This window comes from Megalopta genalis, chromosome 6 (genome assembly GCF_051020955.1).
Source record: "Megalopta genalis isolate 19385.01 chromosome 6, iyMegGena1_principal, whole genome shotgun sequence".
Lineage (NCBI taxonomy): Eukaryota > Metazoa > Arthropoda > Insecta > Hymenoptera > Halictidae > Megalopta > Megalopta genalis.
In genome coordinates this window covers 16,844,408-16,871,803 of record NC_135018.1, presented here as the reverse complement: position 1 = coordinate 16,871,803, position 27,396 = coordinate 16,844,408, and the positions used below count along the sequence as shown (strand labels likewise).

General features: G+C 39.4%; 1 protein-coding gene across 1 annotated transcript in view; it reads left to right on the top strand.

The window, feature by feature from the left end:
* Window positions 1–27,396, top strand: part of LOC117228121 (uncharacterized) — a 223,456-nt gene that overhangs the window by 161,641 nt on the left and 34,419 nt on the right. The window contains exon 3 of the mRNA XM_033483807.2: window positions 26,832–27,089. The gene's annotated coding sequence lies outside the window, so the exon portion shown is untranslated. The remainder of the gene's footprint in view (window positions 1–26,831; window positions 27,090–27,396) is intronic.

Here is a 27,396-nt window from a genome sequence, read left to right as displayed (position 1 = left end):
CGAATCTCGTATTTCCAATTTTTTAGAGCTCGTGTCCCTCTGCCGAAATAATTTCAAGAATATTTTCAAAAAAGATAGAACATCGTGCTGCACCACGTTCAATATTGCATCCACCGAATATATTTCGCTGAAATCATTTACTTTCATATTGAAATTGTATGCAAATTTTCTGTTTCAAATGCTGAGAATTCTCGCCGAGAATTTTCGCATTGGAATTCAAAAATTCCTAGTCGACGAGCACGGTCGAAAATTAGATATTCCGTGAACGGGGCGCGAACAATTGGCAGGCCGATGTCTCTGCGCATGTAAACGGGGAACGTATGTTCCGTGTTTTCTGCCGTACGCGCGAATAATTATCGCTGACGCGTCCCGGAAGGTCGAGAGAAACAAATCCACAGAGCCGATTCACGCGCTATAGCCCCAGTATCCATCGGAACTGTTTGTTCTCCGCGCTCTATTAGGGTTGCGGCCGGCTATTGGAATGCCATTGCGAACAAGGCTTCGACGCCTACGCAGCGAGCGTCGCGGCGCCAAGGAACACCTACGATACAATTCCCTGGCGTACGCGCGCGTCCCATGAATAACAAAGGAGATCAGAAATAATCATTTTTGATTGTCACTGCAAACAAAGCGCGAGGGTGACCGCCACTGGCATTTCAATATGTCCTGAATCGCGCCGATGTAATGACTATTTGTACTCTGGAGAACTCAGGATTGGCTGGGAAATTGGGAGACATTATTTCCGTGCTACCCGAGCGACGCGACACAAGCAATTGAACGGTGTTCCATCAATTTTCGGACTGCGTTCATTTTCTTGCGATTACTCTTTTCTATTTTCAGTCGTCGTTTCGTATATTTCCGATACTCGGTAATTATTTGCGATTACCAGAGATCTGACATTTTCTTTTTCATATGGAACAACTTTTTAAAAGTTCCACCGAACGACTTGAATTTTTTCGAGATTACTTAAGGGAGAGAGATTACTTAAGAATTACTTTGTTTGCTAGATAACGAGTGAACAAATTTGAGCAAAAATTGGCAAAATTTTCAGCGGGTACATAAATCAGCGTTCATTTTCTTGCGATTACTATTTTCTATTTTCAGTCGTCGTTTCGTATATTTCCGATACTCGGTAATTATTTGCGATTATCAGACATCTGACATTTTCTTTTTCATATGGAACGACTTTTTAAAAGTTCCACCGAACGACTTGAATTTTTTCGAGATTACTTAAGGGAGAGAGATTACTTAAGAATTACTTTGTTTGCTAGATAACGAGTGAACAAATTTGAGCAAAAATTGGCAAAATTTTCAGCGGGTACATAAATCAGCGTTCATTTTCTTGCGATTACTGTTTTCTATTTTCAGTCGTCGTTTCGTATATTTCCGATACTCGGTAATTATTTGCGATTACCAGACATCTGACATTTTCTTTTTCATATGGAACGACTTTTTAAAAGTTCCACCGAAGGACTTGAATTTTTTCGAGATGTAAGATTTGTTTGCTAGATAACGAGTGAACAAATTTGAGCAAAAATTGGCAAAATTTTCAGCGTTTACATAAATCATCGAGACATCCGCGGAACAAATTTTTTACATTTTCCTTATTGGCTTGGGTAAAAATAATGAGACACGTCATTTTTTATGCTCGTCATCCGTTGCGAACAAGATCCACATTTTGCAAAAATTATCTAGACAAATATTAAAAGCAGGAACCAAGACAGCGCTTTTGTATCGATTCGTTATATTAATGATTTCGATTTTAATGTATTTTTGGCTTTTATGGATTTTGTTTATTTGGACGTTTATAATAAAAGCCGCGCAGGGTCTGAATAAACGCAGAGTTCTACATTTTCTAAGGCACTTGAGACTATTGGGAATTATGAAAGTCTCGATGTGTTTCTCACACACACACGGTTACATCGTGAATGCAGAAAATCCTTATTCTCGCGGGCAATCTCGATTCGAGTGCACGCAACAACCGGATTCTTACACCTGCATGTCGAAACGGCCGCATTCACGTCGCCTTGAGAGCTACGGAGGACCCTTCGGCGATTATTGAACTTCGTTGCCCGCGTAGAACGTCGATATTCCATTGTCCCCGGTATTTCCAACTGTCGTCGGATGCTTGGAGCCGTGTTTAACCCAGTCAATTTCCTTATCGACGTTCCAGCCCTTTCTCGGACGATCCCAATTCACACATTATGCATTCAATTTCGATTTCCAAAACGCAAGTCGACGGGACGATCCCCGAACAACGAAATAACTCAGAATATTTCCTCAGAAATATTCATAAATATTTCATGAGAAAATTCCGAACAGGACGCAGCATTAGACATTCTTTTGCAAAGTTGCCTGTAAAATTATTATAGTAAATTCTCCGTAATTTTCCTTCAGCTTGTAAACAAATATGGACAATAATCGTATCTTCTCCTTTCAAATTGTCCATTTTTGTTTACAAGCTGAAAGAAAATTGGGAAGAATTTACCGTAATTACGCCGCGACGAAGATGTGAAATTGTCTTCTACGTTGAAATATTAATAGAAGCCATATTAACCCTTTGCGCTCGAGTGGTGACTCTGAGGCACTACTAAAATTTGTTATATCACGTTTCAAGATAATTTTTATATTAACAAAATTTCGATTTAAAAGATTGCTAAGAGTGCAATTATTGCGCGAGTTCCAAGAGTCAATTTCGTGCGCATAAAATGCACTTTGTCACGGATAATAGAAATACTGTAAGTTTAAAAAATGATTTTATATTTACAGCTAAATTAGCTTCGAGTGCAAAGGGTTAACACTAAACCTACCGTGGTCAAAGTGACCGCTTTCTTATTTTGCAATTCTGCAAAGTTTCGAAACTCTTTCGTGGAAAATGCTTGAATGAGTTACATTATCGGAGCAAGTTTTATAACAAAAACTTTACAAATCCTAAATAAATTCGGTCTTCTCACTTTTGTGAAGCGGTACATGCCAGTTAGTATTACTGCTTGGTAGATATAGTGTTAAAAACACAGCCTAGCCAATGCATCAGCATTGATTGACAAGCATGCCTCGCTTAATTCTCTCATTATTCATCATCATTATTCTCTCATAATTCATCTCATAGCATCTCCGACCTACAATATTTCCATTTTGCACGACTATTATTTACATCCCACTATTCCCGAGGGCATCGTCAATGAAACATTTTTTACGATGCAATTTTTTGATTGCAATTTGTCCTCGATTGAAAGTAGCATTTTGATTTCGAACGCCTCGGCCTTCGTAACTTCATCCAGCTTGTCGTCGTGGGCATGGATGAGCTCGCCATGAATTTGCTTCGTGCAGCTTGAAGCGCTGCATGCTTTTGGGAATAAATCAACGGCGGATCAGAATCAATAAAAAAAAACTGCGCCATTGATTACACCGATGCATTTCCAATTTTGCATTTCACCATTTTTGTAATACTGCAAGTATTCCTGCAGAATATTGTTCATCGAATTCGGTTGTCGCTACTCCAATGCTAACCAAATCTCAATGTATAATGTGTATATGTAAAATATTGCAAAAAAATTGTTAAATAAATTCAGGAATTTAGACAGTTAAACACGCGCGTTTCAAACGCATTGCAATGAAATTCCAAAAGTTCTTCATTCTCTGACAGCTTTCATCTCAACTACAACACGTACTTTTTATTTTTCACGTAATATTCTAGATTGCACGCCTATGCAATTTTCACGGAAAATTAAAAAATCGCGCGAGCGTAAAAAATATTGTGAATTTTTTGAAAATACACGTCGTTATAATAAAATTTTTTAACCATTTCTCGGAGGTAATTTTTTATAAATTATTGTTAGCGTCAAATTTGTATATAGTAACATCTTTTATAAATTGTCACTGTAATACAATCTTCATCGTTAATTATTAAAAACAATTATTAACATTAAAAGTTCTTACAACTGATCATTATAATATAAATTTTACTAGTAATTATTGTACATAATCGTTGGTACCAAAATCTCGTAGAAATTATCATTATAAACAATCATTAAAAAATACTACCAGTAATTATTGAAAATAACGTTGGGATTCCAGTTAACATATATAGAGTTAAGAGGACTGCAAAATTGCGAACTAAACCCTGAACTTTAATCTCCAAAGCTGCTAGAAACGAACGAAAACCACGGTTTGCGTCAATAATCGATAATATAATAATTTCGATAGGAAACCGGGGATCGCGTTGGCGAACGCGGGCGTTGATAAAACCGATTTCATTGGTGCGAATTAACTGGAATCACTTGCCGAGTCAACAACAGTGCCGGCACATTTCGGTAAACGAGTCCGTTCCGACGAGAACAATTTAAGTTGCGCCATCGAAATAATATGACATGGCCGTTTCATTTCGGACGAAGCGACGCGAGATTGTCCCCCGCGCGGGGACATTAAACTCTTATCTGCGGCTGCAACAAGCTCCCCGATGTCGTTCTGCTCCGCTGTTGCGGACGGTATATATGCTGTCCCCGGGACAACGACGCAGAAATTCTTCGGCTCCGTGACGGCTCATACATGCAAACGATATGTCGTGGAACAGTGTTCCTTTATGAGACTGGAAAGGAAAAGTGAAGCTTCCGGTAAATCGGTTTCCCATGCAAATGCAACGGATCCACCGAGCCTCCGGCGGATTCTCTGCGATTTTGTAATTCTTCCAAGATTTTATCAACACCGTTCTCTCTCTCTCCTCGAAACAATTGATCCGCGAACGCGATATCTATACAGTTATGCGGGAAAGTGTTCGAACGCCTTCTAAAAAATCGAATAACTTCTCGGGAATGGGACAATTTATTCTTTTTTCTCGGACGCCAGAGAGTCTGGTATACTAGACAACGTCTAAAAATTGCATTCAAAAATTAATTACGGTAACGAAAGCACACAGAAATTCACGTTTCTTAATATTTCTAGCTTAGTCTAAAACGAGAATTTAAACAATGCATTTCGTGGATCTCGGTAACTTATATCCATGCTGGAAGATTTGTCGATGCAATGTAAATTTGTAAAAAAATGCAATGTTGATATTTTTGATAGTTTTCACTTCAACCTATAGCACTGTTCGTAGAAACTTTTCGAGGCATCGACTGGTCCCACTAACATCTAAAAAATATATTCAGTTCCGGAAATATTTGTGCTAGATCGAGAACGTAAAACGAACAGTCGAATACAAGATTATTGAAAATTATTCGCGTGGAAAATGTCTCCTTTTGCCCGAGGTTTCAGAAATTCGCTTATTACACCAAGAGGATCCGTAAGTGGTATACTGTTACCGTTCTAATAAAGATAAACGAGCGGTCTTGGTGGCAAGCTGAATGCGTTTATGGTACATAAATATCTTTAATGAAAAAAACTTGATAGCGATCGAGTGGATTTTAAACTCTCGTAGCAGCCACACTTCTGCTCTCAGTCCGAGGCAATTATCGTGATTTACGGGCGATGAGCAGGCACAAAGAGAGAATGATCCAATCCAGAGATTCGAGAGGAAAAGGTAGATGCTGAGAGAGAGAAGGAGAGAAGAAGAGGCATTCGTCTGGTTAAATTATTTAAAAACGCAAACATCGATCATAAATGAATATCCGTCAGATCTAGTCTACCAGTCTGACTAATGATCAACTCGTTCTACCTTCCAGCTGGAAATAGGTACCATACTACTAGTTTGATTAATAACTATCCTGCACTTCTATCCAAGTAATATCGTACTGAAATGTACGACTTGTTTGAGCAATCACGAATCTATACTACGTATTTGTACAAATATTGGTCCATTTTACTTGCACGATCGGTGATTAATTATAGTACGCATTACAGTAATGTCTCCCTTACTGACGTTCAGATTGTCCACAAAAATGGACAATTTGGGAACAGGAGATACGATTATCCGAGCCTTGCGGCTCGTTTTTATAATTGTTGACAATTTATAACTATAAAAACAAACCGAAAGACTCGAATAATCGTGTCTCCTCTTACCAAATTGTCCATTTTTGTGATCAATCTGGACGTCAATTAGAGAGACATTACTGTATAGAAATGTCTTCCTTACTGACGCTCAGATTGTCTACAAAACTGGACAATTTGGGAAGAGGAGATACGATTGTTCGAGCCTTGCGGCTCGTTTTTATAATTGTGGACAATTTATAATTATAACTAAAAATAAACCGAAAGATTCGAATAATCGTATCTCCTCTTTCCAAATTGTCCATTTTTGTGGGCAATCTGAACGTCAGTACGGGAGACATTACTGTACTTCACTGGCCAATATCTTATCTAGCCTATGTGTTTGATCAAGCCTGAAACATACTACTTGCGCGACCAGTATCTTATTATATTACTTGTGCAAATACTCGTGCATTCTTCTTGTCTACCCAAAGACTGATACATTCTACTCGTCTTAACGCTTCTGTCTGTGCCACATGTCAGTCGAAAATCTATTGGGTTGGCAACTAAGTAACTGCCGATTCCAGTTACAGATGTCTCTCACTCCCATTTTTATGATATCCGTAAATGTTATATTATAAAATTATTATTATTATTATTATTATGTTATTTTTTATTATCCGTGAATGGTGGCAACTGGACAAATTGAATGCAGCGGTCAAGGAAAAGCGACCAGAATTGGTCAATCGTAAAGGTGTCATTTTCCAGCAGAACAATGCTAGGCCGCACACGTCTTTGTCCACTCGGCAAAAATTGATGGATATTGGTTGGGAATCGATGTTACACCCGCCATATAGCCCTGATCTCGCGCCATCGGATTACCGCTTATTTCGATCCCTGGACAACTCCCTTCGTGGTAAAACTTTTAACGATGATGACGCTGTAAAATCTCACTTAACTCAGATTTTGGCCGAAAAGGATCAGACTTTCTACGAGCGTGGAATTTTCAAGTTGTCGGAGAGATGGCAAAAGGTCATCGAACAAAATGGAAAATACATTACAGATTAAACTTCATTCCAAGTAAAAAGAATTTTTTATTTCATTGAACAAATCGGCAATTACTTAGTTGCCAACCCAATAGTTACCGATTGTCAACGATTATAAAAACATGGTGCAAAGTCGGAATAATCGTATCTCCTGTTCCCAAATTGTCCATTTTTCTGCACAATCTGAGCGTTTTTGGCCGAAAAGGATCAGACTTTCTACGAACGTGGAATTTTCAAGTTGTCAGAGAGACGGCAAAAGGTCATCGAACAAAATGGAAAATACATCACAGATTAAACTTCATTCCAAGTAAAAAGAATTTTTTATTTCATTGAACAAATCGGCAATTACTTAATTGCCAACCCAATAACAGAAACTATTTGTCCGATCACTGACGTATCTACGCCACTCGTCAGACCAAAGAGTAAGCTGTACTATCGGTCCAAACTACTTGTCCGATCAGAGACACACTACGCTACTTGCCTGCCTAAAGACTGACACGGTCTACTTGATTGAATGGCTGTCCCATCTGTGACACGTGTCAGACCAATATCTAACCTACGCCACTTGTCCGATCGGTGACACATGTATTCCACTCGTCCGACCAATGAGCAACCTATACTACTGGTCGACGCTATCTGGAACATATAAACACGTACAACTTTGTGCTACTTACGTAGCAGTCGAAAGTCTCCGGCAATGGCAAGCACGATGTCCACGCCGATCATCCTGCTTTGTTTCGAACAAACAACTGTTTCCATTTTAATTCGTAAGGTGTAACCTCTTTATACTTCACTTTGACGCTGCTCGACTTTCATTTGTTTGGCCTACTGCTCAAGCCAAGCGTTCAACAGAACTTCGTTCGCAGCGAACAACTGCGGCCGTTCCAGTTTTCAATTTTTCTGAAACCACCGCGAACTGCAAACTGCGCGCACTGAATATCACAAGCGAAATTAACAAACGTTTCGAAACACGTAAATAACGGTTCCGCGGTCGCTATTTTTATCACCGACCCGCAGAACGCGGAACGCGTTCTCACATTTCTCGCGGCTCGTTCTTCTGTCTTCCACCGAATATCGCGGTAAAACGTGACAAACGAAAGAGATCGCAAATACGTAAAATGTCGCGATCGTCTCGAATTCATCTCCAGAATTTTCATCTCCGCCTCGTTTTGTCGCCGGCAATACCATATTTCGCGAGCAAAAATCACAGCGGCGGGCCCCGGCAATACGGATCTCCGTTTCCTCGAATCGTCGCTTGGCAGCAGGAAATCGAAGACCGTATCGGCGAACAGAAGGAGGCTCCAGGAAACAATCTCCATTGCATATGCATTACGTCATTTCCTTGTCGTTACCGCATCGCTTTCCGCCGCTTGGCTCCGTCACCGACGGGGCGAATCCTCGAGGAATTTCACGACGAACCGCTTCCGTCGACGTCGCCCGATCGCATTGAACCGGCCGCCGCGCCGCGGCGAGGCCAATGCCGTGGGAACAATGAACGCGTTTAACGTAATTTGTTTCAAGCAGGTTACGCTCGATCATCGCTCCGCTGAGCAACCAGGGTAATTGTCCTCGCCGCACAATGGGCCGCGCGTCGGCCGCTCTTATCATCCGGCTGATATGAATTCAACATTCTATCATTTCCTGTGACCTCGCGCGATCATTGTCATACTATCACCTCGAAAATCTCGCGAGATCATCGTAATCCAGTTGACATCGAAGCTATCGATCTCTCGCAATACGATTTCTTTCGCGGTTCGTTTGCTCTTCGTAATCATTAACGCTAAATTTACGGAGCACGACAAAACAGCTGTTTCATCTTAGTTTATAAAAGTAACAATAAATAAAATTTATTCCGATTTTTAACAAGTGTCATAGTAACATTTGCCGTAAGTAATATATAAATTGAATAAATAACTCATAAACGTATCTTTACGATACGAATAATCGTAAATTAAAAGATTAGTGAGCCGCCATTTTGACGGGTTCCGTAAATCTAGTGTTAACACGTTGTCATTAATATGTTTGTATTATGTATTATAATACATATTATAATATATAATACATATGTATATGTATTAACATTGTCATTGAGACCGATTCTTAACCACGTTTTGAAATCCATTTTTATTGCAACATATTTGACTTAGCCGATTGTTACTGGGATTTTTAGAATGCAAAAGAGTCGAGCTAATAGTTACTATGTTAAATTTTAACTTTTTAGCATCGGTTTCATTAATTGAATGACTTCGATATTGTGGGAACTTTTGGGGTCGATTTCCAATAATGAAACCCTCGAGTCGGTAATTTCGCACCGGTTCGCTTAGACAGTGATTCATTTACGGAAATTCAATATATTTCGTTGCGATTTATTTAAAGTTAAACAAAACGAATACTACCGGGTCGATTAACTTTAAACCTCGAAGGTATACGTCGAATCGGCTCGTGGGGTTTCGCCTAGTTAATAAATGAAAAAAATGACATTTTCGTATGTAAAGGGCGACCTGCAACGGGCTAATATCACCTGCACGATAAATGCAATTATGTTTCAAGGTAGGCGTGCTCGAACATAGCTAACAGTACGTTCCTCTCGCATTTCAATTTATCCAGAAAAAGATCATATCGCTTGCAGATCAACATTTATTTTCCGACCGTTGCAAATGTCACCCGACGATCTCTGCAAAATGTTATGGTTACTTGTTTGTGGATAGGGCGAGCTTGCATTTGGCGAATAAGCAAATCAGCGAGCATAAAAATAACAATTCTCTTATTCCATTCAGAGAGGTTAACAAATTTGTCCACTGATTCGGAACTCGGGGAATGCAAGGGTTAAAGTCTCTGCTCTGCGGTGACCCTAAGGAAAGTGACGTCGGGAGCTGCTTTGTTATCAGCGCGACTTTTTATTGGTCCACTATACTCGCAACTTATTCCATTCAGAGAAGTTAACAAATTTGCTCACTGATTTGGAACTCGGGGAATACAAGGGTTAAAGTCTCTGCTCTGCGGTGACCCTAAGGAAAGTGGCGTCGGGAGCTGCTTTGTTATCAGCACGACTTATTATTGGTCCACTATACTCGCAACTTACTTCATTCAGAAAGGTTAACAAATTTGCTCACTGATTCGGAACTCGAGGAATACAAGGGTTAAAGTCTCTGCTCTGCGGTGACCCTAAGGAAAGTGACGTCAGGAGCTACTTTGTTATCAGCACGACTTTTCATTGGTCCACTATACTCGCAACTTATTCCATTCAGAGAAGTTAACAAATTTGCTTACTAATTCGGAACTCGGGGAATACAAGGGTTAAAGTCTCTGCTCTGCGGTGACCCTAAGGAAAGTGACGTCGGGAGCTGCTTTGTTATCAGCACGACTTTTTATTGGTCCACTATACTCGCAACTTATTCCATTCAGAGAAGTTAACAAATTTGCTCACTAATTCGGAACTCGGGAAATACAAGGGTTAAAGTCTCTGCTCCGCGGTGACCCTAAGGAAGGTGACGTCTGGAGCTGCTTTGTTATCAGCGCGACTTTTCATTGGTCCACTATACGTCGCCGCGAAGTGCGCCGCGAAGTGCATCTAGAACGCACCGGCGCAACGGGGACAGTTGATACCTGACCACGGTGAAACAGAATATTTGCGGTGGCCATAAATACATCGGAAAAGATGGATCCGTGTGCCAGATGCAGCCAGTAATCCAATACGTCATATTAGAGACCGGCTATCCACGAATGCAACGTGTTTGTTCATTCGCAGTGAGAGCCCATGCTTCACCCGCATGTTCGACAGGTTATAAAGCATCCCCCCTCCCTCCCCCGCAACCTTTCCGTCTCTTTTCACCGTCGGTTTTCCCACATCCGCATGACATTTGTTACGCGTGTCGAGTTTCGGTTACAAATAACTGAACTGCGTAGATGTAAGAGGATGGTTGAATAATTTATTACATCCCCCCCTACGCGAATCGAGTGCGTTATCGGATTGCGATTTTACGGATATAAGCTGAAAAAGAATTTGCTTGTACGATTAACTGATTGAAATAATTGTGGACCGTCCGCGATTTTTGGATTAGTTTACGAGATCTTCGCGCGAGCTAATGAAACAGTTCGATTTATTATATAAAAGATTTTGGTGAGGGGGAAATAATTGATGGGAGTTTCAATGAAATCGTTTAAACAGCGAAAAAAAGATTTGATGCGATGCAACAAGATTTTCATCTCATTTGGGTAATCGGCGAAACCTTTTGGATATCATTTAAAAAATTGAATAGAATGCAACAAGATTTTTATTTCATTTAACATAACAATTTAGATATCGTGAAAAGATTGAACACGATGCAACAAAAATGCTCCGAATGTGATAAAACGACTTAATCCAACGCGCCGTATTCGTTTAATTTACATAAATTTGAAAAATTGATTAAACGTGGAACTAAAATGCAATGATGATATTCTTGACGGTTTTTTTTGAACATATTTTTCGCGGATGTAAATTTTTATCGCGCATATAAAATCCGCTTAATATAAGATACCGAAGAAGTTCAAACTGGAAATGTGTGAATTTTCATAACCTTACGGTGACCTCTACCTGCTTCGCATGCATAAATTTCATTTTAACGATAACACGGGGTATGATACTGAAAAATTCAGGTTTCCCACAGCCGAGCACGTCACTGATGAGATTTTCGAGCACGAGGCGTGACTTTTTGAAAAATTATCCCAGCGTTTCGCCGTCGTTGCATCCGCGCCGCTTACACTCTGTCATTCAACACCGACGAGGGTGCGGCGCGAGCGAAAAGCTCGTGTCAATTTTTGTGGACCTCGAGCAGCGAACTATTGGGTTGGCAACTAAGTAATTGCCGATTTGTTCAATGAAATAAAAAATTTTTTTTCACTTGAAACGAAGTTTAATCTGTAATGTATTTTCCATTTTGTTCGATGACCTTTTGCCATCTCCCCGACAACTTGAAAATTCCACGCTCGTAGAAAGTCTGATCCTTTTCGGCCAAAAACTGAGTTAAGTGAGATTTTACAGCGTCATCATCGTTAAAAGTTTTACCACGAAGGGAGTTGTCCAGGGATCGAAATAAGCGGTAATCCGATGGCGCGAGATCAGGGCAATGTGGTGGGTGTAACATCGATTCCCAACCAATTTCCATCAATTTTTGCCGAGTGGACAAAGACGTGTGCGGCCTAGCATTGTCCTGGTGGAAAATGACACCTTCACGATTGACCAATTCTGGTCGCTTTTCCTTGACCGCTGCATTCAATTTGTCCAGTTGCCACCATTCACGGATAATAAAAAATAACATAATAATAATAATAATAATTTTATAATATAACATTTACGGATATCATAAAAATGGGAGTGAGAGACATCTGTAACTGAAATCGGCAATTACTTAGTTGCCAACGCAATATTTAAGCGAACATGCACGCGGATGCGCGCGTATCAAAATTCGATTTGGCATCGAATCTCGAGCGTAACTTTAATTCACGGTCCTCCCGCGATTAAAATCTGTCGTTAAACAAGTCCAGCGGTGATTTAATAACGACGAACGAATGTCGACTCTAATTGCGTATCCGAGCTGCGCGAAGCATCGACACGCGAGCCTAATTGGCGAATGAAATTCCATTCCCTGCGAATGTAAAATGTCTACAGATAAATTGCGGTTCGGTTCATTTACGATTTCGACACGACTGATTAAATCGACAAATCTGCCGCAGCCTCTCCGCGTGGGCAGGTGGAGGGGGCGAGGTTATATTATATCCTCGATCTGGATCCTCTCGGCCGGGAATTCGTGTATCAAATATTCACTGCCATAAGGCCACATTGAACATATCCGTGTAGTCCTGGTACCGCCATATGGCGTACCACCGGACACATATTACCTTTTAACTCGAACCACTGACCGGAAGCTGCTTATCGATTCATCCGGAAGTTTATCGATTCGGTTCTCGTTCGACGTCATGAATAGTTGGAGGAACTTTCGGCGAAATGAACATTCTCCGAGTTAGTTATAAAATACAAAAGTTACGAAGCTCTGCTTCCTAACAATGGTTTACTAATTCCTTAATAATTCCTTAATAATTCTTTAATAACTCCTTAATAATTCATTAGTAATTCTCTCTCTCTCTCTCTCTCTCGTTAATAATTCCGTAATAATTCGTTAGGAATTTGTTAATAACGCCTTAATAATTCATTAGTAATTCGTTAATAATTCCTTAATAATTCCTTAATAATTCATTAGTAACTCGTTATAGTAATTTGTTAATAACTCCTTAATAATTCATTAGTAATTCGTTAATTATTCCTTAATAATTCCTTAATAATTCAATAGTAATTCGTTAGTAATTCGTTAATAATTCGTTAATAATTCCTTATATAATAATTTCTTAATAATCCCTTAATGATTTCGATGGAAAATAATTAGTACAACGTGCAAGTTGAACGCGTTTCTTGAAGTAGACACGTCCGTTCTATTTAGTTATTAATCTCTTGCTAACACTTTCACGTATTATATTATATGAAAATCATTTATATAAAAACTCTGCCTTCATTTATCCCAAATATCTTATCAAACTCCCTAACCATTCTATGTATATTCCCTTTAATTATTCCAGTGCTAAATACACAATAACCAAACTCTACCTACAGCTGCATTTAAATTTTGCACAGGTCTGTAAACAAGACAAAAGTGCAGTTCATGAAGATTTAAAGTTCAATTACTGTTACAAAATCTTACGGAGAAATGTTCTTTTCGAAGCAAAAAATTTGAACGATAGAGAAAAAAACATTTTACGATAATCGATTTCAGATTGTTTCACAAAGTAAATTGTAATTATTAGTCCTGTCGTGATCGCGAGAATGGCACGTTGACGGAACATATGGATCTTTCCGAACAAATTGTCGAAGTTTTGCGGAACCGAAACAGCGAGTGATTCATAATTGCTGCAACAGGTGAAGTTCGTCTGACGCTCCAAGTTCTAAAGTCATCTTGTTATTTGTTATTTCCGCGGCGAGAGAACACCACACATACCCGCCGGTTTATTAACTTTCCGGGAAGACTATCCATTCTTCAACGTCAAATTTCCATACCGTGCACTGCGAACAATAGCTCGGACACGATTATTTATTATTCCGCGGTTTTTCAGCCGGCGAAGAAAACGTAACGATGGCCGGACACGAAACATGTTTGCGGACCAGAAATTTACTACGTGTACCTCTCTACGTGTTGCGTTGTTACAACACGAAAATAATAGTGTTTGCGGAGGGGATATGCTACAATCGCAAAAAGCACACAAATTGTCGATATTTTCGAAATGCAAATTTATAATCGACGGATGAAATCGCGTTTGTCGATAATAATGGGAATTTTAAGAGAACAAGAATTTTATAGATTCTGCATTGAAAAGCAAGAAATAGGAAAACGATAGATTGTAAATAACGGGAAAGCTAACATTACCAAGTCGAAATCAAACATGGAAAAAATGGAAATCGATAACAATACAATTATTATTGTTGAAATTTTAGCCTCGAACAAAAATTAATCTATAGTTTACTTAGTAAGATATCTTCAGTTAAGATATCGGTTTACATTTCGCCGGCTCCGTCAGCGGGCAGCGACGGTGATGTAAACTGTATATATTAGATGCCGCGATACATCATCGCCGGTACCTTTTGATATACATCGTGCCCTGACTGTTTGAGGGTCCCAGCGTCACGTATACAATGTAAAACGCGACAAATAAAACGTCTCTGATTGGTGGACACGACGAACCCAAAAAGGGTATAAAAGAAGCGTTTCTTCTTACCGGACTCTCAGTAGAGTTTGGTCGCTCGATCGGTTTCGCTCATATACCTTCTCTCAATAAAGGATTAAAATAAAGTCTTCTAAAGCAAAAAATTAGAATCATTTCCATTCCATAATCCCAATAATTATCATGAAATTCTCATTATATAAATTTTATTTTTCTTAGAGACTGCCAAAGCGGACGAGTGATAACAAGTGATAATATAGCTCAACTGTAGACTAGTCATGTTTTTTTTATGTACATAGCTGAATATGATATAGCTAAAAGTATGAAAAATGTGTATAACTAGTTAAAACATTGAAAACTCGAATGCAATAATAGTACGGATTGATATAAAATTATTATTTTCTAGAGACAGCATGAAATTGACGCAAGGAAAGGAAACGATGGATCCTCGACAGCAACAATAAAAACTGTGCACCGTTGATCTTAATAAATACAACTTCTATTCGACATGCTTCTCCGACATGGCTGCAGCGTCGCGATAGATCGAATGACCGATGACGTTTCTCGGCGCCGTCTTGTCACAGGAATATTTCAAATTTTTCGCGAACTTGATCGCGCCTTCGTTCCGATCCTCGAGCGGCTTAATTAAATTGCGGGAAAAAGAGGATCGGACAGGAATAAAAAAGGAAGAGAGAGGCGAGAGAACTGGCGGGGCGAGGGCGGAGAAGAGAGAAGGGGGCGGGGAGGCAGGCAAGTTGATTATCGAACGTGCCCCCAATCAAGCGTTAGTTATATCGGAAATCGAAACGGTTCCCGCGCGCGCGCGCGCGCGGTTGGAATCAAAAATACAATCGGAAAAAAAGGAACCACGCCGACACCAATCTGTTGTGCCGTTAATCATTCCTGCCGGAGAAATTCGTTTTCCGTTGCTATGATTGGTTCCGCTGCCTCCGCGCCGGCCCCATCCGACGAAATTTCAGACCCCGCGACTTCTGTGCGCCCGGCCGACCGAAAGAAAAAAAAACTACCGAGAAGGAACCGTCCGTAAAAGCGCGCCAATGAACCTACGATTCGTCCACGAAACGATTCGTTTGTTTCGAAAATTATTTCTCGGCGTTGCCAGGTCGCCGAACAGTTTTTGCGCGGACAGAACCGAAGCGAAGCGATATTCTATTATCTAACGTCTCAAGTGATCCGTAAAATTTAAAAGTCCGGTTTAAAAATTGACTGTTGTTTTTCTGTTAGTAGAGATGGTTCGCCGAGTGCAGATTTGGGCAAAATTTTATTTCGATGACGGATCGGAGATAATAACCAACGAATCGAATAATATTATTCGATTCGCTATCCGATGAATATCCGATCGAATAAATATTTATCTGGAAAAAAAATTGATCGAAATCAGATATTATCCGACTAAAGAATTATTCGAATAATTCTCTGATACAGAGGAATTAGTCGAAAAATTGACGAAGCGAAAATATCTGCAGATTCTTGCGCGCGTTTTTTTTTTTTATCGTGAGCGACAATCTTTGATATTCATATTTGATAGTAATATTTCGCAAACTTTTTATCTGGAAATCAGCATATGTCAAAGTAACATAATTAATTGGCGGTATTAGCCAAAGCGTCTATAGAGCATTGCAATTTAATTTCATGGATGTACCTATATAGTATTGACAGTATATAGAATAATATGCGAAGTGGATAAACGTTTCAGGCCAATCGAATGCACGCCTGCGCGAGCGTGTGTTTGACTTCCGCAAATGAAATCAATTTCACGTGCCCGGCAGTGCTCGTATTCGGGCGTTAATAAACTATCTCGCGTTGCCTTTAGTAAATACAGAAAGCAACTGATTTTTCGACAGATCGTTGCGGACGACAATTTTTTCGATAAATATTGGTAAACCCGCAGACGTTAATTTAAACGATAATTTTAATGAACTTCAAAATAACGATACAACGGTGTTTCTATTTTCACTTTTGTCCCGCATGCATCAGTTATTAAACTACGGTCGAGTTATTAACACTAAACCTACCGCGGTCAAAGTGACCGCTTTCTTATTTTGCAATTCGGCAAAGTTTCGAAACTCTTTCGTGGAAAATGCTTGAATGAGTTACATTATCGGAGCAAGTTTTATAATAAAAACTTTACAAATTCTAAATAAATTCGGTCTTCTCACTTTTGTGAAGCGGTACATGCCAGTTAGTATTACTGCTTGGTAGATATAGTGTTAAAAACACAGTCTAGCCGATGCATCAGCATTGATTGACAAGCATGCCTCGCTTAATTCTCTCATTATTCATCATCATTATTCTCTTATAATTCATCTCATAGCATCTCCGACCTACAATATTTCCATTTTGCACGACTATTATTTACATCCCACTATTCCCGAGAGCATCGTGAATGAAACATTGTTTACGATGCAATTTTTTGATTGCAATTTGTCCTCGATTGAAAGTAGCATTTTGATTTCGAACGCCTCGGCCTTCGTAACTTTATCCAGCTTGTCGTCGTGGGCATGGATGAGCTCGCCATGAATTTGCTTCGTGCAGCTTGAAGCGCTGCATGCTTTTGGGAATAAATCAACGGTGGATCAGAATCAATAAAAAACAAACTGCGCCATTGATTACACCGATGCAAAATCTAAATAAATTCGGCCTTCTCACTTTTGTGAAGCAGTACACGCCAGTTAGTATTACTGTTTGGTAGGTTTAGTGTTAAAATATCACTATCTTCTATATTCATCGGCAAAGAACCAAAGGAAGATGTTGGGACGTTACTTTAAGTATTGCTTTACTTTAAGCAGCACAATTCACAATAGAGAGATTAAAGGAACCTTGAGGTATCCGTGTATTATTTCGAATCTATTTGAAAAGATTATTATTAATTATTAGAGAGATTATTATTAGATTATTATTATTATTATTAGATTATTAGATTATTATTAGATTATTATTATTATTATTAGATTATTAGATTATTATTAGATTATTATTATTATTATTAGATTATTATTATTATTATTAGATTATTATTATTATTATTAGATTATTAGATTATTATTAGATTATTATTAGATTATTATTAGATTATTATTATTATTATTATTAGATTATTAGATTATTATTAGATTATTATTAGATTATTATTATTATTATTATTATTATCATTATTATTATTATTATTATTATTATTATTATTCGAATCTATTAAAAAAGCTTTGCTATTTAGTTTCCGTTTCTTGAAATCGACGCGGGCAATTTTTGTTTTCCGCGAAACTCCGCGGTCCGATAATGACGGACTTCGACTAGCCGGTTGCGATAGACCGTCGTAGAAAATTCCTACAGCGTCCCTATTTATACCAAAGCGAGGAGTCCGCTCGATCGGATAATTGACTGAGCCAAGGACGAAAATAATATTCGCAACGATGAAAGGAGAAAATTTGCGCGCGCGGTTAGATTCGCCGTGGAGAACGTCGTGTTCGCCGTAGATAATCGCGAAACCAGAAGATGAACGGAGTATCGGAGCACGAGGCTCCATTCAATATTGTCCGAAGATAGGCATTAGCAATCTTACGAGGATGTTAAAAAAGTGATCGGCTCGAATGGCTGCATTCTGCGCGCTTCCAGGGAAGTCGGTCGAAAACGGCGCGAGAAGTATATTGCATTCTCGTTGCGGAAATGATCTATTAAGTGTCTCGTTGATTCAGTGGCACTTGTAGTAGTTCCGTTGAGTTTTGTTCCATCATTTTAAAACAGATCGTGCGTCGATAAAACGATTAAGAGAATGAGAGGAAGCTCTGATTCGCAGGGTTCTGAATTTTTGTTAAATTATCGAACGAGAGACTAAGAAAGATGCTCGGAAAAAATGCAGCACGAGAAGAAAGATGGAGCAAGCTATAATTGACGACGATATCTGTACTTAGCAACGCGATAGTTCTTATTATAGATTGCAATAATTGTTCGAGTAAAAATCTTCGAAACACTTACAAGATGCAAGTTTTGATTTTGTTTACACTGTTTGGGCAGACCTTTGATTTTCATTCTGATTCTTCTCACTAATATATTTAGGCTAATCGAACGTCAACAGAGATTGTGCATACGCTAGAAAATGGTTAAAAATATGAATCTTAGTCTTTTTAGTCGTTTCAACTAATTTGTTCAAACATTGTCTAGTAAACCAGTCCCTTTAACATCTCAGCAAAATTTCAGTCATTTCAAACAATTTGGAAAAGAAGCTTTAGATTTCCTTAACAGCGCGCAAGATCTATTGACTTAATAATTTATTTGACTGCCGGAACAAGTATAAAATACAAATATAAATATTATATACATGTGTAATATTACTAATACGTAGATTTAACAAGACTAGAAGCAATTCGATCTACTAGAAGCATTAATAAGAGACTGCTTTCACCGATGAATCTGTTCCAATTTCACTTTGGTCGAAACGAACTCGTTATCGAACTGACGAGTGGACCGCAGCGATCAACTTTTAATAATAACGGATGAAATGAAGTTCGAGCAAATCTGGCCACGCGTCGCAATCTCGTTACAAACGAATCGAATGCGCCACCAGTTGATTCGGCGTTACTTTCTCCGTACAGTAATCGTTCGGTGAAATCGCGTCTCCACGATGGTGCGAGCGCCACCTTATCTCTTCCTGGCGAAGAAAATCGAAAGAGCTTTCGGGCCATAAAGCGGTGAGCTTGATCGATTCGTTTATTTCGCACGATTTGCTATTTTCAGGCGAGATTGATGAGTGGGACGATCCCAGCCCCGGGATCCATCTTGCTGAACGGTTCGCGAAAGCGAGCGGAAGAACCGTTCCGATCATTAACCGACCCTACGATCAACCGGCTGCACGCCGGACTTGACTGGCCATCCGTGAAAAAATTATAGCGATCCAAAGATGACGTTGTGGTGGGCGAACTTTTACTCGGGTCGCCGATTAACCATGTTTGCGTCACCCTTTCCGAGTCAGCGTAGTTCGGAGACTTCCCGAATCTCTGATGCCATGAGAACGAACTTGAAGTTGTAATTTCGTTCCGCATCGATTTGATGATTTTTTCTCACCAAAAATTGATGGGGCTACTTGAACTATACATCGTTACTTTATAATATACTGGTCGAAAATATTGAGATATATTTATAGAAATATTTTCAATAAAAATCGGCCAACTTTGACACACGATAACTCCGCGAAAAATCATCGTAGAATGATGACTCTTCTTTTAAATTAAAACTCGAAACCCCTCTACTTTCAAGCACTGTTCCTATATTTTAAGTTCGATGCACCTTCGCCTCTGTAACCCTTCAGATTCGAGGACACGTTTGTCATATTGAAAAATGCCTTTGTAAAAAATTTTTCTTCCAGTCGAATAAAGTTCGACCCTTTCCTTTTAATTCGAAAAGAAGAAGAAACATGGCTGTGATTTTTGTTCACAAAGTTACTGGATTTTAAAGCGATATCGTCAGTCAAAGTGCGCCAATTTCTATCCAAAACTACTCGATTTCGTTCCGCATCGATTTGATGATTTTTTCTCATCAAAAATTGATGGGGCTACTTGAACTATACATCGTTACTTTATAATGTACTGGTCGAAAATATTAAGAAATATTTATAGAAATATTTTCAATAAAAATCGGCCAACTTTGACTCACGATAACTCCGCGAAAAATCATCGTAGAATGATGACTCTTCTTTTAAATTAAAACTCGAAACCTTTACTTTAGAATACTGTTCCTATGTTTTAAGTTCGATGCACCTTCACCTCTGTAACCCCTCAGATTCGAGGCCAGGTTTGTCATATTGAAAAATGCCAAGTTCGAAACACGCGGAATTTGTAAAATATCGGAGATGTTGCTTCCAGTCGAATAAAGTTCGACCCTTTCCTTTTAATCCGAAAAAAAAGAAAAAACATGGCTGTGATTTTTGATCACAAAGTTACTGGATTTTAAAGCGATATCGTCAGTCAAAGTTCGCCAATTTCTATCCAAAATTACTCTATAATATAATTTTGTTGAGCAGTGTATTTTAGGATATAACGATGTCGAATCATCCTCATTTCCTAGTCATCCTAATTTTATTTAATATAATGATCCGCGATCCACTCGTTGATAATAACTAGATCACAGATTTTATGCGTTCGTAACAAAACCTAGCGATTAAAATATAAAGTAACAGGCACAAAAGTTATCTTTCTAATGCTGTCATTTTCATTCGTCGTCCAACGAATTGCGCCTTTCGCGAACGTTTATTTACTCGTCGCGTAATAAACTAGTCACTCTAACGATTCGAAAATATTCAAACCATTTGGTTCGATTTTTGGATATTTATTCGTTTTTAAAAGATGTCCGAATATTTTATCGAGCAACCATGAATGAAAGCCAACAATTTTTCCGGATCGTAAATTAACCCTTTCGCTCCGAACGACGGATATATCCGTCATCCATATGAACACTCGCAGAGCCGAACGCCGGATATATCCGACATCCACATGATCGCCCTCTGGGGACGAACGCCGGATATATCCGACATGCTGGTATTGCGTGAATCTTTTGACGAAACAAACAAACGACAGTCCGAAATAAACGACACACCATTCAAGTTATATTTGTTATACCTGCATTTCCCATTATTATTGTGTTACATGTCATAAAGGGATAGAAAATCGAAAGTACTAACTTTAGGACTAATTATTATGTATTATGTTTTGTATTATGAATATTATGTTTTATTTTATTACTGTATATTATATATTATTTCTTCACTTTTTCCATTGTGAATGAAACTTTTTTTACCTATTAAATAACTTTATACCTTATGCAGAAATTATAACTATATTGTTTTAAAGAAAAATCCCTTTTCTTCCCAAATACACTATCCACGCGCAATGTGCACAATTTCGGCGGGTGGTTCCGTTCAGGAGGGGCGCTACGGCGGACTGAACCGCCGTAGCGAAAGGGTTAATATACGGAGCGCGACGTTTCATCGTCCGATGCGCGCGGCGTGTGGTCTAACGCGTTAACGCGCATTTATTTATTCACCGGATCGCAAATAATCTATCTCGTTGTGGCGGACCAGACATAAAAAGACACGTCCTTCAAAAGCGGGGTGTGCATATGCCTTTTTCGGGTTTTCCCGACGCAAGGCGTACACACCCCAATAAAACAATAAAAACGTTGGGACACAGCTTCGGACCATAGGTCCCGGATCACCCCGGTCGGAAAATCTTCGGGAAAGGCCTTCGCCCTTCCCAAGGACTTTCCCTTACCAATAAATACGAGGACCTCTCGACCGAGAAGTCAGTTAGCAAGTTTTCCTCCGACTCTCAACGTGTTCATATTTCTGTATCATCCGTCACTCGTTTACCTTTACCTTCTACACACTGTACCTCATCGCCTTTTGTTACAAGTTATATTAAAGTTCTCGTTATATAAAACCAAAAATACTCTCGGATTATTTTATATAAACCGTCGCAGTAACCCCTGCGACAAATCGTGTAAACGACTCGGCCGGTTATCGTTTCATCGAAATCCGCGGAGTTGGATTAGCGGTGTCGTTTTCCGTATCCGGATGGCCCGGGGCAATTCGAACAGTAGACCAGCAGCGTTACTGAAATCCTGTCAAAATGGCGGTCTAACGGTACCGCTTCGGGCCTTAATTACAATGTCCTATTGTCGGGACTGAAACCGGATAATGGAAGGGCGACGCTGGAAAACACGGTGGCCGGGGCGCGAAATGCGCTTTCGCGGAATGGAATTAATTAAACGGCGTGGCGCGGCGCGGCAGCCGGGCTGCCGGAGAAAGGAGGGCTGCGGCCACGTTGATTTTGATAAGCCTGGAACGTTCTTGCCGACCGGAACGGTTAACCCTGCCACCGGTCATTTGTCTCCCGAAGCTTTAACACCGGCCGCATCCGAATTGCAAATTCGAGATAATGGAAGACGTGCGGGTGAATATAAACCAGACCCCCCCCCCCCCCATCGCCGCCCTCTCTTTTCCCTTCGGCGACGGTCGACGGTTTCTTTGACGGCGTCGGGGACTGTTGTTACGGAGATCAAGCTTATCGGAGAGGAACTGGCAACTTAGGCGTTCATTATCGGGGCTGAGGGCCGCTGAAATATCAGCTGACAGCTAATTTGCCAGAAGGTACGCGCGCGACCGAAATTTACGCTGTTGTCTCTGCCGAATTGCAACGGCGCGGCGGACGCTGTCCACTGCCAATCGAGCGAAATGACAGACCCTTTTCATACGAATGGCAGTATTGTTGTGGTCGCAGTTGAAAGCGTTAAATTGTTCCGCAATGGTTTTGTTAACCGTTCAGCGGCAACGTCCACGCATTCATTTCAATAAATCAGGAACGTACGACGTTTCGAAATTCGTGCAGTGTCCTCGCAGTTTTGTATTAAGTCTAGCGTGAGATATAGAAGTTAAATAAAAATGTATTTCTTGTTTTAATGATTTTAATAAGTTGGAAATAATACGACAATATATTCCTGTAAATTCCTAAATTCGTGTGATATCTTCACAGATTTGTATTATTAAGTCAATCACTAAAAATAGAAATTATAAACATAATGTTTCTTATAATAATTTTAATGAGTCGGAAATAATGGAACAGTATTGTTAAATTCGTGTCACGTCTTCACAATTTTGTGTTGAGTGAATTGTGTGTAACATAAGCTAAATAACAATGTGACTCTTGTAGTAACGATTTTACTAAGTCGGATATAATAGAGCGCTGTTGTTAAAGTCGTGCAATGTTTACAGCCCTCGCGCGACAAGAAGGCACCTTTATATTTACGTTCCCCCTCTTAGTGGCTGTAGCAGTGGGACAGCTAGTAAGAGGGGGAATGTAAACACGAAGGTGTCTTCTTGTCGCGTGAGGATTGTACACAGTTTTCTATTAAGTCAATCGTGAGATATAAAAGTTAAATAAAAATGTATTTCTTGTTTTAATGATTTTAATAAGTTGGAAATAATACGACAATATTCCTGTAAATTCCTAAATCCGTGTGATATCTTCACAGATTTGTATTATTAAGTCAATCACTAAGAATAGAAATTATAAACATAATGTTTCTTATAATAATTTTAATGAGTCGGAAATAATGGAACAGTATTGTTAAATTCGTGTCACGTCTTCACAATTTTGTGTTGAGTGAATTGTGTGCAATATAAGCTAAATAAAAATGTGACTCCTGTAGTAACGATTTTAATTAGTCGGAAATAATCCTCACGCGACAAGAAGGCACCTTTATATTTACGTTCCCCCTCTTAGTGGCTGTAGCAGTGGGACAGCTAGTAGGAGGGGGAATGTAAACACGAAGGTGTTTTCTTGTCGCGTGAGGATTGTACAGAGTTTTCTATTAAGTCAATCGTGAGATATAGAAGTTAAATAAAAATGTATTTCTTGTTTTAATAATTTTAATAGCAGTAAAATAAATTGTGTCAATTGTGAGTAACAGAAGTTAGATAAAAATGTATTTGTTCTTGTAATAATTTCAATAAGTTGAAAATAATAGAACAATATTCCAAAGCGACGTCTTTCCCAATTAAATCATTCCACGGTATTTTGATATAACAATTCGGACCTCAAATAACTTTCAAATTATGTGTTCTATGAAAAGTTGTTACATATAAATTGCATGTATTCAAGGATGACAAATGATGACGTATCGACTTTTCGTGCTTGCAGAGAGGTTTCCCAAGTTTTTGCGATCAACATCGGTTTCCTGAATAATTTATTGCATCTCAAACGCGTCTGAAAATATCTCGTCGAACCATTCGATTTGTAACCAATATAAATAAATACTTTCTTGCGTGAAATTTATGATACAATTAACATGATTCTTTGAAACCATGGAATTGTGTGCTTAAAATGTTTCATAGAACGTATAATTTAAAAGTTTAAAGAATTTGAATATATGTTCTCTGATTCGACTACATTTTGTATCATAATTTTCATGCGATATATTCTGCGAGATCGATAACAGCTCCGCGGGATCGGAACGAATATAATTACTAATGGTTCCCAACTAAATGGATCGGGTTACATCCAACAAAAACTTTCGAACCAGAAATTTCCAATCTTCCAGGAATTTCCGCAGAAAAGGTTATTCGCTCGCCGACTACAACAAGTTCTCCTTCGTTATGGTAAATGTAATCAGAAAAGTAAATGTTGGTTCAAAGCTTAACAAAGGCAGACTTTCTTACAAACTCGACGAACGTTTCATCATTTATAAATATAACCTTTCACTTAATGAACTCAATGGTTTCTAACCTTCTGCGGCCTAATTTCTGTACACTTTTATTATGTATACGAACATCGATCTCTTTGCAGAAAGGAGGTCATTTTTTAGTTAACTGTTAGAATCAGAAGTTCGATAACAATACGTTTCTTCTATTAACGACTTTAGTAAACACTGAAATAATAGAACAGTATTGTTAAATTTGTGCAATGTTTATGCGGTTTTGCATCGATTCAATTGTGACGAACAGAAGCCGGAAACGATAAAACGATGTTGGTAAATGCGCGCAATATTTACACAGTTTCATATTTGGTCAGCCCCAAGGAACAAGAGTTAAACAAAAAAATGTGTTCATTCATTTAATAATTTGAACAAATCCGAAATAATAGAACAATATTCCTAAATTCGTGCGACGTTTTCGCAGCTTTCCATCGAGTCAATCATGAGAAACAGAAGTTGAACAAAAATGTTTCTATTCTTTTGATAATTTTGCTAAATCAGAAATAATAGGAGAACGCGTTCATAAATTCGTGCGACGTCTTCACAATTCTGTGCTGAGTCAATCGCGAGGAACAGAAGTTGAACAAAAACGTTTCTTTTCATTTGATAATTTTGCTAAATCAGAAGTAATAGGGGAACGCGTTCATAAATTCGTGCGACGTCTTCAGAATTCTGTACTGAGTCAATCGCGAGGAACAAAAGTTGAACAAAAACGTTTCTATTCTTTTGATAATTTTGCTAAATCAGAAATAATAGGAGAACGCGTTCATAAATTCGTGCGACGTCTTCACAATTCTGTGCTGAGTCAATCGCGAGGAACAAAAGTTGAACAAAAACGTTTCTATTCTTTTGATAATTTTGCTAAATCAGAAATAATAGGAGAACGTTCATAAATTCGTGCGACGTCTTCAGAATTCTGTGCTGAGTCAATCGCGAGGAACAGAAGTTAAATAAAAATATGTTTCTTCCCTAAACAACTTCAGCGAGTCAGAAATAATAGAACGACATTCCCAAATTCGGGCAACGCGCGTTTCCACAGATTTATCTTTCGCTTACTCATTTTTCTCAAAAAAAAGAAACGCACAAAATCTACAGCCTAATGACGAAGCGAGTACAATCGCGTTCCGCAAAAATTTCCGCAGCGCCGAGCTCGGTCTCGCGCGCGACACAATGGCGAGTCCCGGGAGCACGCGCGATTATTTTCACCAGCATGAATGATCGTCATCGACGAGACGATTCTTGCGACTGTGCTTCGCTTGCGAAACAAAGAGGAGTCGCACACGCCCCCGCGAAATGTCTCCGTTACGAGACAAAGGGGTTCGTAATGGTCAATGAAACGCGCGTGACCGTTGAGTAATATTTATAATCGGTCGCGGGAGATTTAGCGCGCGCGGTGTAATTAGATTATTCTGCAGCAGACCGCTGCTGGTCGACATTTATTGCGAATCTGGCCACCGCGAAGGTGGCGCAGATATGTTTCCTCGCCAGATCTGGCATACACAAGAAATTTAGTACCCACCCCCCGACGGAACACCTACGAGGGGTCCGAACGTGGGTAAATCGCCGCCTTCGCTCATCGTTCATTAGGCTGGGTACGGAAGACCCAGTCTTAACTCCGCGTCCGTGTAAGGAGTTTTGTGGTTTGCTTTGCCCCCAAAGTGCCACACGACAGCAATTGTACAGCGTGTCAGGCTAGGGGGCAGCTGCTGGTCGACACTCGACGCGAGCAGCTCGCGAAACGCTCCGTGTGCACAGCTGTTGAGCTTAATCGCGCGGATCTCTGATTTATCGAAAGCGTTCCGCCAGGCCGTTAAAAAAAAAACCGTCTCGTAATGGAAGGTAATCACCGGCGAACGCGGATGTTTGTTCCAGATAGAATACGCCGGCAATGGCGGAAAGGTGAAACGGCGGACCAAGGAATGCCGGGGAATCGGGCCAAGGTCGGAATCGTCACCGAAATCGTCTAATTTCCGGGCCCCATCCCGATGCGCCTCGCCGTCGTGAATTGATGGTGATTCCGCGAGGAATTTATCGCCACCGTCTTAAATCGCGATTTGAAACAACGAGCGCTCAGCTACAGGCCGACATCAAACTCTGCTATGGCATCGGGAAGCTGCGAGAACGTGGGAGGTTCGTAAAAACTGAGCTCTGCGAACTTTACAAGCTCGGCGGGTCTCTGTGTTTGTAACAGAGTTCGGCGCTGTTCGAAACGTTTCGGATAAATATCTGAAATTTATTTATTTAAGAATATTTACTTATTATATACTTTTATATTTGTCTAGGAGAATTTCATTTATTTGGAAACATTTTATTCGAATAACAACTATTCGTTATCTACTTGTTCAAATAATTCTTTACTCTCCATTGCACCAAATTATTCGAATAGAAATCGTAAAATTATTCCGATGATAGCGTAAGTTAATTGTTCTCGTTTCTG